This window comes from Hevea brasiliensis, chromosome 1 (genome assembly GCF_030052815.1).
Source record: "Hevea brasiliensis isolate MT/VB/25A 57/8 chromosome 1, ASM3005281v1, whole genome shotgun sequence".
Classification (NCBI taxonomy): domain Eukaryota; kingdom Viridiplantae; phylum Streptophyta; class Magnoliopsida; order Malpighiales; family Euphorbiaceae; genus Hevea; species Hevea brasiliensis.
In genome coordinates, this window is record NC_079493.1 from 113,062,179 (window position 1) to 113,074,928 (window position 12,750).

General features: G+C 32.1%; 1 pseudogene; it reads right to left on the reverse strand.

The window, feature by feature from the left end:
- Positions 1 to 339: 339 nt before the first annotated feature.
- On the reverse strand, positions 340 to 9,964 carry LOC110636811 (uncharacterized; annotated as a pseudogene).
- Positions 9,965 to 12,750: the final 2,786 nt, after the last annotated feature.

A 12,750-nucleotide genomic window follows, 5' to 3' on the forward strand; every position in this document is an offset into this window, starting at 1 on the left:
TCAAAGTTTTTGTTTTCGGAAAAATCGAACCTGATTTCTAAAATCCAAAAAATTTCAAATAATTTCCTAAAATTCAAATAAAATAAAATATTAATATTTACCCAAAAATAATAAATTTAAAAATTATGGGTGTTACACCATTCAAACGACTTAATTACACCCACAGTTACTAAAAGTTGGGGACAGTGGCCTCATTCAAATACACACTTAAAAGTATCAAGTTTTGATTTTTCATTAAGCTTCAATTATGAGTTGAAAAATATAAAATGTCCAATTCACCTCTTCTCTAAGGGACAGTATCGTGTAAATGCTATAAACATAAAAGAACATTGTAAAGGATTTGGAGGCTTTAAAGCCATATTAACTCAAAGTGCTTTTATATATGGTGTTAAAATTAAGTAAAAACAATGAGACGCTAATCTTCTACAAACATAAAAAAGGCACATAGAAATAGAAATCAAAGAAAATGTCTTAAATGTATAACACCTATGTAAGAAACATCAAACTGATCAGTAATTCAATCTAATTTCAAGGTGATCAGCAATTCTTTGACATCAAAGTGACTTAAACTACTAGTCTACAAATGGTATCAGAACTTTGATCCGGCATACCTGGAAATCAACAAGATTCTTGTTCAGTCCACTGCTTTTGGGCTTCATCTCCTATCTGCGTTCAATCTCGGCTTCATCATGGTCCTTCCGCCTATTTTTAAGTGGCTCATTGGACACAAATGTTAAGTTATTTTTATTCTTCAAACTTTATAAGTACTGACTAGAGCTTGAACAGGAAGGCCTCTTACACTTGATCAACCCACAAGCGTTTAAATAGAACCCCTCTTCTCACAATTAAAAGGCCTATAAAATCCACATTAGAAGAGTAAATTTCCACAAAAATAGGCAGATAAACCAAGAATAAGGCATTTCACAATAATAATTTTGGGGAAAAAAAAATCTAGAGCAACTAGCAGTTAATGAGAAGTGACACAAAGGCACAGAGTGAAACTTAATTTAACTCCTGCTTTCTTCCAAATAGCAGTATATAATAGAAGTAAATTTAAGTAAAAGAAAAAAGGCAAAATTTTATTTAATGCAACATGGAGAAATTTCCGCTAATCTTGCAAGCAAATCAAAACCAAATCACAGGGTTAATGATAGCACCTAGGATATTAAATACAGTCATCTAAATATTCCTTCCTACAAATCCTATATAAATCTGAGAAATCAAAAGTTAATGATGCTTGGCAGCAATGAGAAACCATCAGAAAGAAAGCCAACTGTTAGAACAGTACTATAAAACTAAATCCATTTTATTGCACCGGCCAACCTTAATTTTCATCACGCATAAAAATTGAATAAATAGAAGAATTAAATTGCTTAATGAAATGCAAAACCCATTACCTCAGAATGAACAGAATCATAGTTCACCTAGATTAGTTTAAAATATAGGGAAGAGAAAAAAGGCTTAAACCGCTTAATAGAAAACACATGCCCCTACTGTCGAAAAGCAGAATCAATCATTAGTACTCTTCCATAAGTCCAAAAAAGCTTAACCCCTCAAAGAAGTTGTCCAAGCAGAGACAATTGAGAAGGAAACTTCCATGATGAAGTTCTTGGTGAGTCTCTTTTAAATACAGGTTAACAGACTACTCCTTTTGCAGAGAGAAGATAGACTAAGAGAACTCACAAAGATTTTCTAACATGCCAATAGTCCAAATCCTTTGATCTTCCCCTAAATGATGCCCACACCCCATCTTTCTTTACAAAAATGAAGATGATAAGGTTCTGTTACTGTTAGATGCTAGATATGCAGAAGAATTGTAGTTACAAGAGGCTCTAAAGACCTCTCTCTTCACTTGTCAAATGCCAACTTCTGAGCCAAGTGCCAAGCCATTGCTTCATACGGAAGTAAAGTAAGAAGTGAATTGCCAATGGGTTCCGTGAAAATTGTAGGGAAATGAAAGAAAATGATCAGCTGATCAACAATGGGAACTGTCGTCTCCCATTTGCTTGGAATGTTTAAGCAAACATGTGGAGGAAAAGATCAAATTGAGCATGAAAATTGTTGCATGTCCAGGCTTAAACTGTGAATGTGTCCTACAATTGCAGACATACAAGCATTTTCTCTCTAAGGATGTGCTCAACCTGAGGGAAAAGCCAAATGATCAGCTGATCAAGAATAGGAATTGTGGACTGTGGTCGCATACTTTGCTTTAATCAATGCAGGAGCAACCTGACAAAAAGAGAAACCTCAGTCGATTTAATGCAAGATACGAAAATTGTGGCTAATTTTCTCTAGCTACTAACAGTTGGCACTTGGCAGCATAAATAAGAAGCATCGCACATTATAAACTTAATACACACAATTCGCAAAATCCATAATAACACGAGCAAAACTCAAGCAATCTACTTATATTCAATACTGACAATAGATATAAAAACACATATGAAAATCAAATCTTTGATGACCACATTGATATAAGTCTGAATAGTTGACTTAAGCAAAAAGATATATCCTAAACACAATAGAATACATGGATGGCCAAGTCCGAAATGGCAAAAACTAGAATAGCATCCCAAGAATCATAGAAGCAAGCCAATCAATCACCCATCAATTTTTTTTTATAAGATAATGTATAATAGTACACAACAGAAACAAATGAAAATCAAATGAAAATAGAAGATTTTTTTTTTTTTAAAAAAAAGCACTACTAATCCTAAGACAGAAAAGAAACAAAATATAAAAGAAATCTGTACCATACCAAAGAAAGCATAAAGAATGCAGCAAAGATGGCCAACATACAAATTTCCAGATATCATGATTAAGCAATTATGAAACATGTGACCATAACAATGGCATCATCCAAAGGAGCCTAAAATGGCTTCGTTTCACATGACAATCAACCACATATAATAGGAAAGCGATACAAACGATGGTGCACAATCCAGTCCAGAGACAACAACGTTTTATCATACTATAAAGCACAGATAATAGCTGACCTTTAAACAAAGCGCATCCAATTTAAAAGCCCTGTATACTACGTTGTTTTTTTGAAAACAGTAACACATCAGAACCAAACTCAAGAGCATGACGTTTCGTTATTTTAATAGGCCATCCACCTGCCAGGAAAAAAAAAAGCATCAAAGAGGCCCACAGAATCTTCCTCATAAAGTAAGAGAGTAAGAGACGACAAAAAAGAAACATTGGCATGCCCAGAAAACCATAAACGCAATCCAAATGAGGCCACAAATCAGGCGCACAACAGGAAATAGCAAGAAAAGGCAGCTACACAGATCATGAAAATCATAACTGTGGATAGAATTTGAAAGTTGCTAAGTGGGTTCTGTTTTAATGTATTTAATAGAGATATCTAACGTACAAAATTTGTATAGAACAGACTGGCCAAATTGAATTGGAAATTGTTGAGTTGGCATTGGCGTTGGTAAGAATAAGTTACTCTGAACTGAGTTATTTTGAAATTACATAAGTACTCTTTTAGTTTAGAAAACATAGAAACCAACCAATAGTGAATTTATTGAGATTTCAACACAAATTATATGTATTTTTTAACTGAAAAAAAAAATACACAAACCAGGACACTTTAATACAAATCAAATACAAAAATATTAAGAAAAGACATATAATTAACAATATACATTTTCTTTAAGAGAGTAAGAAGGGGATTCCAAAACTTGAGAGCATATACACCTGCCATTAGGCTACCTTGCAGGTGCAGCACAATTCAAATTCACATATACATATAGTCATATAGAGATTAATTAGATGTTTTGGTTTCAAATAAAAATACATCAGCAAATACAGTTTGCAAACTACCCAAAGCATCACCTGATGGATTAAGACTTGATATTATTAAGAAAGATTTGTGCAGTACCAGGGTCTGCCATGATGAACTTTCCCTTAAAAAACTCTTGTCTTGCAGTTCTTGCCTTTTCCCGGTAATCAAGGCATTTTCCACCTCTAGGAGCTGGCTCAGTTTCGAGTCTCCTTCCCATCACTGTCCTGAACATTGTCTCCTCCCTACCAATCGGAGCTATATTGATGTTTTCTTGTATAATCGGCTCATAGCTCTCTGTCACTCGTCCCTTTTCTTGCTCTGTGTTCTTTATGTAATCATTTCTGTTTGAAGGGTTTGCATTTGATTGCTCTGCATTTTCTTGCACTTCCTTCTGCTGCGTATTCTGAAAATCTCCATCTTCTCTTGCTTTAAGAATATTTCTGATTTGGTCCTTGTAAAATTGCTCTAGAAAGTCCATCTACGGAATAGCATTGCTATAGTCAGTCAAAATGGAGATGATTCATGATAAAAAATGGAGATATCAATTCAAGAAACAATCCTTTTGGCGGACAGCAGTAGAGCATAATTAAAGTTAATGGAATGAGTTTTTCATTTTTGCATAGGCTTAGAAGCTTAGGTTTCTTCTTCAGTGGAAAAAAAGAATTACCTCTTACATGTCCTGCTCATGCTGCTGTTTGGCTTTTAGTCTCAAGATCTCCAAGTCTTTATTTGCCTTGTCTAGCTTTTCCTTCAACATGCCAATGGACTCTTCAAGGTCTTTTGCATGGCTTTGTTGCTCGGCAACTCTGTTTTGCAACCAGGGAAGCTGAAGGTTGTCTTCACTCATTTGCCTAATTCCATTCACCACCATTTCTTCGTAGGATCTCAACTCATTTCAGCTTAGGCTTACCTGATTAAATATGCAGCAGAATTATTTCTCTTGCATATTCTTTGTCCTCTGAAATAAATTTGATTAATATCCATTTGAGCATATATCAATCGATACCTTTCAAATAGTACCAGTTGAAGGTGTCCACATCTTCTTTCATTGCCATGTAACCATAAAGTTGGCGCTCCCCAGTGGGTAGGAAGTAGACTGGTCGATTATTCCAAGCATTTCTACCTGTTTGTTCCCCTGCAAAATGCCTATGCAGCCACTCTGCCTCTAAATAACCTCTCACTGAGCTCTCAAAAATCAAAATACCCATCCCACAATGTCCATTGGAATTGTAGAAGTGTTGAGCCTTGACAATAGCATTGTATGAGCTGAACAAGTCCAGCAGCTGTTGAGTTGTCATACCAGTCCACTGAAATCCTCAATTTCATTGATCCAAACGAGAGCTAATTAGTAACTGAATTATTATGTCTTCACAAACAACTTAAATATTATATCTTCACAAAGAACTTAAATATCTATTTGCGAATGAGAAAGTATAAATCTCACCTTATTGTTCTCATCCTTTTTGTGGGTTGTATTTGCAACAACAACCATAGGAGGCCAAACTATCTCATGATGTTTCTTTTCTTCTTTTGGACCTTTCCACTTACCACATGCTTCACCACCTAGAGCAGCAGAAGTTGCCTGACTACCATGCAACTTCTCTTCCAACAGTTGTGCAAGCTCTCTGTGGAGCCTCAACCTTCTTGACCATTTGGTTTGGGCATGCTTCATCAGGGTCTGCAGGCCTAAGTACCGTTTGATGGCACCTGCAACTCCTTGACATGAAGGACAGTGCCACTGTCTAGCTGGGTCATTGATCTCCTCTGTACATAAATATTCCAATCCCTCAAGAAATTTCTTGAACCATTTGCTCTTCTAGCAACTCTCAGGGCTCCTTGGACTTGCTTCCGAATCATAGTCATCCGTATCGGGCAATGCATCAGAGTCACTATCATCCTCATTTGCAGCAGTAGTATCACCAGAAAAAGCAGTTTCAAATTTCTCTACATCATCTGCTACTTTTTCTTGGCTGTCTACTGAACCCTTCCATGGACTGGAAGCAGCACTCTGTTGCCTATTCAGTCTTGGTGGCATAGGTGTGATGTCATCAAATATTGGAGGCATGTCCTTGAAACAGCTATAAGATGATTTGGGCACTTCATTTCCTCTGCTGAGAGATAATACAGAATGAGAATTATATCTGTGGTGCAGTGCTGATTGAACCTCTCTAGGCTGCAAAAGGAAACTATTTGGAACATTTATAGCTGCTGTCTTCCTTTCAGGAACTATCTGCTTGCTATCAGCTCCTGCCGAATTATTAGTACCTGCTACACGCTGACTAAACTGCACAGTTTTTTTCACCTCCAGTGGTGATAGTTTTTTAGTGGTTCTAGCAGTCAAAAGCTTTCCCTTGCCATTTTTTGAACCCATCTTCACAAGCAATTCTTTCCTGTATCATTTTTTTAATGAGATTGGGTCAAACTAAGATGTATAGTAGCCAATGAAATAGAACAAAAGAATGCAGAACAATCTGTTCAGTTTAACATTGTGAAAGTCCAAGAAATAATGAGTGGTTCTATAAGACTGTAATCAGACAAGCTATGTTGTATGCAACTGAATATTCGGCTGTGCAATTTATAGGAGACTACAATGTCAGTCTAGTAAAATGGCATAATAAATGACTAGAATTACTGAAAATGGAACAGTTGTACATATATCCTTCTATAACTGAGCCCAAACAGTAAGAGGAAAAAGTCCCACTAAAGTTTGTTGATGCTTGACATTTTTTTGCAACTGTAGAAGAAATGAATATCTTGGTTTAAGAAAACATGAAGATCACCCTTTGTTTGGGAAGGAGTTTTTTAAAGTAATTGAAGATTTTTCAAGGTTTAAAAACTTTAAACTTTTGTTTGAGAGGATAGAAGGTTTTTTAAAGTATGGATTTTGGATGTTTTTAAAAACCCCAAAAAACCTTCATTTTTCAACCCACCAAACCAAATTAATGGGTTTCTCTTTAAAACCTTCAAATACTTAAAAAAATCCTTTCTTTTCTCTCAAATACTACAAAAATTATGAATCTTTGAAAACAATAAAAAATCTTACTTTAAAAAACTTTACTTGATAACCTTATTTTACTCTACCTCTTCCCAAACAGAGAGTTAAGAGCACATAACACTGAAATGATACTGACTTTCATCAAATCTCGTATTTCATCAGGAAGACTCTATACTGACCCGAACTCCTAATGGTATATGATTGAATAAGAGTAACGCACAACTATTTCTAAAAGCCATACATAAGTAAATAAAACGACAACACATAATCAACCTTCAAAGAAGATTCAAATCCCTCTGCATTTTTAATATCAAATTCTCATAAGACAAGACTACATATTAGTCTCCACGATATATTTTTCTAGAATGAAAGGGAAACATAACAAATAGAGATGAATGAGAAAAAAAATTTAGAACTTTCCAACAGTTATCAAATGGCTAAACCTAAAATAATGGATTACGTATTGGGTTGACAAATGTAGAGAAGAAATCCAAAAATGAAAAACCTTTTTAACAATAATGGCTAAAAGAGATTGTAGAAAACAGACTCGCAGCTCCCAGCTTCAAAATTTTCAATTTTTTCTCTCTGCAAGCACTAGTCGCCCTTCCTCTGTTCTGCTTTCCAAAATCCCCCCTCTTCTCTGATCTCTCCCTTTTTCTGGTTCCCCATTCAAATTCCCTTTTTGTCCCTCTTTCCTCTTATTATTTCTAGATTTTGTTTATTTATTATTTACTCATTTTTTATAAATAAGAGCGTACCCATTTTCTCTTACACGGAAACACAAACAATTTCAAGTTACAAAATTCCAACATATTCATATGTTAGTAAAAGTTGCAAATTATCATTTCAGTGGCTAATTAAGTTAGAACAGCTTAATTAAGGATATCATCATCAACAACAAACCCACGCAATCACTCTATGCTGTTTTAACTATAACATGCACTGACCTGCAAGTAAAGTTTGGAACTAGCTCCACAGACAGTGCCTTTTCCCACAGGTCGAGCACATCCTTGGAGAGAAAATGCTTGTATGTCTGCAATTGTAGGATACATTCACAGTTTAAGCCTGGAAATGCAACAAATTTCATGCGCAATTTGATCTTTTCCTCCACATATTTGCTTATACATTCCAAGCAAAATGGGTGACCACAGTTCCCATTCTTGATCAGCTGATGATTTTCTTTCCTTTCCCTGCAAATTTCACAGAAAATCAGAGGCGATTCACTTCTTATCTCCATATGAAGCGATGGCTCGGCACTTCGCTCAGAAGTTGGCAATTGACAAATGAAGAGAGGGGTCTTTAGAGACTCTGGAACTGCAATCCTTCTGGATATCCAGCATCTAACAGTAGATGAACCTCATCATCTTCTTCTTTGTTCAAGAAAGGCGGGGAGTGGACAGGATTTAGAGGAAGAAGATCAAAGGCTTGGGCTATTGCAACGTTAGAAAATCTTTGCGGCTCTTGTATCCTCTCAGGAATAGCCTATTAAACTGTATTTGAGAGACTCACATGGAACCTACATTAGAGCTATCTTCTCAGTTGTCTCAGCTTGGACAGTTTGTTCAAGAGGTTAAACTTTTTTGGAATTATGAAAGAGTACAAATGATTGATTCAGCTTTTCTACCGTCAAGCAGTGATGATCATGTGTGTTCCGTTAAGCCTTTTTGTATCTTTCCTATATTTTGATAATATCTAGGTGAACAACTATGATTTTGTTCTGAAGCAACGGGCTCTTTATTTCGTTAAATAATTTAATTCTTTTTTTTTTTTTTGGTATGTGTTGAAAATTAAGATTTTATCAGCAATTATACGAAAGTCATGTTCTGTAGAGTGGCCCGATCTCCGCACAGTCCAATAACATTCCCTCAAAGCCACTGAAATTTTCATTCAAGTTTTTTGTTCTTGAATGTCAGGTCCAGCTTGGTGACAATTTCCGGTAATTCGACTTAAATACACTTTCCAATCCACCATGCAAGCCAAGAATCCTAACTAACTCAACAATTATATATATATATAAAATAATATTTTAGAATATTATATTTTAAATAATTTTATAAAATTATTAACATTAATAAAATATTTTTATATGAATTATTAATTAAAATATATAAAATTAAATAAATTTAAATAATATTGGAGTAATGATAAAATTAAGATAATCTTAACATACATTGTTTACAATCTAGCAAAAAAAAATTGTGTTCAACCAATCAAAAGAAACAAAAACTATAAAAAAACTCAGTTGCTTATAATTTTCTAGCCGATGATTCTTCACACTCAATAAAACAATCAGGTACTGCACATGACATTCTTTCTCTGCCAATTGAAAGGATCCATGAAGTCAGGTTTGTAGAGCAGCCGTTCTCCACCACAGAGTCCAGATAACATTCCCTCAAAGCCACTGAAATTCTCATTCAATTTTTTGCGATGAATGTTCTTGAATTCAATAAGAGTTTGTAGAGTTAACAAGCTGTCAGGTCCAGCTTGGTGACCATTTCCAGCAATTCGGTTAACACCCAGTAACTTAGATACCCTTTCCAATCCACCGTGCAAGCCATGAACAGAAGTTATATATTTAATGTCATAAACTGCAACTCCCAAGTAGAACTTCATTAGCCCCATAAAAGATTGAAGATCACGGGGCAACTCTTGTTGTGTTAAAATCTTAATGAAGAAAGCCAAATCATAAGCACCATGGAAAGTAATCCAAGTGAAGGAATAGTTGAAAATAAGGCCAGAACTAAGAACCAACTTGCCAAAATCCCTAGAATCAATACCCTTTTCTCTATGCATTTTGAAATTAGTTCCTTGTTTTTCAAGTAAGCGAATGGACTCAACATTATGGGGATCACTCTGGAGATCGAAATCCCTAAAGTTGAACTGCCAACAAGCGATATTCGATTCCCAAGAGTGGGAAGATTTCCTTCTAAATCTGAAAAGGTGAGACCAAGCTGTATAATTTTAAGCATATCAACATTGAGCTTCATGAGATAGTAGGTATAATCTGGAGCATAGCAGAGAAGATGCTTGTTGAGAGTTGACTGGAAGATGGTGCCAGGGAATTCAGTGTCCATAGAAACAAAAGGGTATTGACGAATTACTTTCTGGATATGGAAAAACTCGGACTTTAGGTTGCTTGCCCAAACTTGGCGAACAACAACTTGTTTCCCTGCCATTGTTAGAGCAGACTCAGATTGCCAATTTTAAGCAGGAAAAGGAGGTTGGAACAATTTAAGTTTATTATATTCTATATATATATATATATAAGAGAATTTTTAGTAATTCACTTTCCATTAGAAGTGGATCAGTAGTTATCATATACGGATTTGGAAAGAAAAAACCTAATCAAGCTAGAATTAGTAATCAAAATCCATATTTTCGATGCCTCTGTTTTAGGTGTTTATTCTTAAAAACCTAATCAAGCTAGAATTTTTATGATATGGAGCACATGATATTCCCATAAAATTTGAGTAATTGAATCAACTCTTGGTTGTCTTTTAGGCTAATTCCAAAAACTAATTTAGCGTCTTTCCTTACAAATAAAAAATAAACAAAATAAATAATTTTAAATGTGAATTTATTAAATTTTTTTGATTATGGGCATCATTAAAGTTATGGAAAGCAATCAACGAATATTATGTCATAATTTTTAAATATATCTCAGTATTTTTACATTTTTTTTAATCAAATTAATGCAAACTTTTTTATTTAAGCTTAAGTTACTTCTAACTCAATAAAATATTCAATAATGAAATATTCTTTTTAATAATAAATATTAATAATTAGAATTCTAACTAACCCAACAATTATTTATATTTATATATGTAATAATATATATATATATATTGTAATAATATTTATAAATTTTAGGATATTATATTTTAAATAATTTTATAAGATTATTAATTTTTAATAAAAATATTTTTATATAAATTTTTAATTAAAATATATAAATTAAATGGGTGTGAATTGCATTCATGTAATGATAAAATTAAAATAATCTTATAATCTGAACATACATTACTTATAATCTGGTAAAAGAAAATGTATTCAACCTATACAATAGAAAGAAACAAAAACTCTAAGAAAACTTAGATTAACTTATACGGTAAGTGAAAGAAAAATGGTTTTGAAAAACTCATTACTTATAATCTCATTTTATTATTATCCGTCGTTGATTAAAGGGAGTGTTTAGTTTACCTATAAAATATAGTTGATAGCTGATAAATATTCAAACAGGTAAAATAAAGTGTTTGATAAATTTAAAAAAGTAAAGCTGATAGCTGATAAGTAACTAATATAATATTCATCAGCTGCAGTTTATATCAGCTATATTTTTAGAGCTGTTTCTCACCAACTAGATTTGATTTTATTTTTTATTTAGAATATATTATTCTCTTTTATTTAACTCAAAAATTAATATTATTAATGTTTTTATTTTTTTATTATAATTTTAACATCTTAATTAGCTCATTAAAATTTCATTAAAATATTTTTTTATTAATAACATAAAATATAAAATATTTACTTATTATAAAAAAATACTTTTTCTTTTTACATTTAAGAACTTAAAATTAATTATACATTTTTCCTTTATCATCAATAATAATTACTTTGTTATTTTATAACTATATTTTTAAAGTTATTTAATTATTTTTTAAGAATTTAATTATTTTTTATTTCAATAATAAAATAAATGATATAATATATAAATCAATAATTATCTATTTATTTTAATAATATAATAAATGATAAAAAATATATTAAATTAATAATTATATATTAAATTTAATAATAAAATAAATAATATATTATAATAAATTTATAATGTTATATTTATTTCAATAATAAAATAAATTATATGATATATATTTTTTGTTAGTCATTACATATCAACAATAATAACTAAACATAGTTTTATTAAACACTTGATATAAATTAGCTACTAGCTAATAATTAATAATAACGGCTATCTACTAATAATTACTAGCAGTATCCAATAATTAAACTAAACAGACCCTAAATAAATTTCAAAAGATCTACAAATTTAAAAATGAAAATTAAAAATATAAGAGTATAATTACTTAAAGAATAAATTATAATTTAATCCATAAGTTTGATAAAACTTACAACTTAATTCTTATACTTTTAAAATTAAATAATTTAGTTCTTGAAGTTTAACAAAACCTACAACTCAGTCCTTATCATTAAAATTTTAGTTAAGTTATGTTAATTCTAATAAAAATAACTAAAATGTCCTTAACTCCATTTTTAATATGAAAACAATTTATTTTTTGATTATTTTCTGACTAATATGGTCGTTTACTTTGACCAAGTTTTGGCTCTTATTTTATTTAAATCTCTCATCCATGAAACTTCCACTGCCACGTACCAGAAATTGGTGTCTTTCAATTAATGATATCAAGGGTAATTTAAAAAATTGAATGTTCAAATATGATAGAAATTATAATTTCTTTTTTATTTTTTAAAAATGAGTTAATTTTTCTCATATATAATACTACTATCAATTTCATTATAGATTTACAAAATAGGTAAGAGAACAAATGAGTTACTTAAACAACCTCACATTGAGCAAAATATAGAATAGATTATAGAGTAAATAACATGTGATTATAGAGGCTTTAATCTCCTTATATAGAGCTTGAACAGGAAGGCCTCCTACACTTTATCAACCCACAAGCCTTTAAATAGAACCCCTCTTACCACAATAAAAAGGCCTATAAAATCCACATTAGAAGAGTAAATTTCAACAAAAATAGGCAGATAAACCAAGAATAAGGCATTTCACAAAAATAATTTGGGGGAAAAAAAATCTAGAGCTACTAGCAGTTAATGAGAAGTGACCCAAAGGCACAGAGTGAAACTTAATTTAACTCCTGCTTTCTTCCAAATAGCAGTATATAATAGAAGTAAATTTAAGTAAAAGAAAAAAGGCAAAATT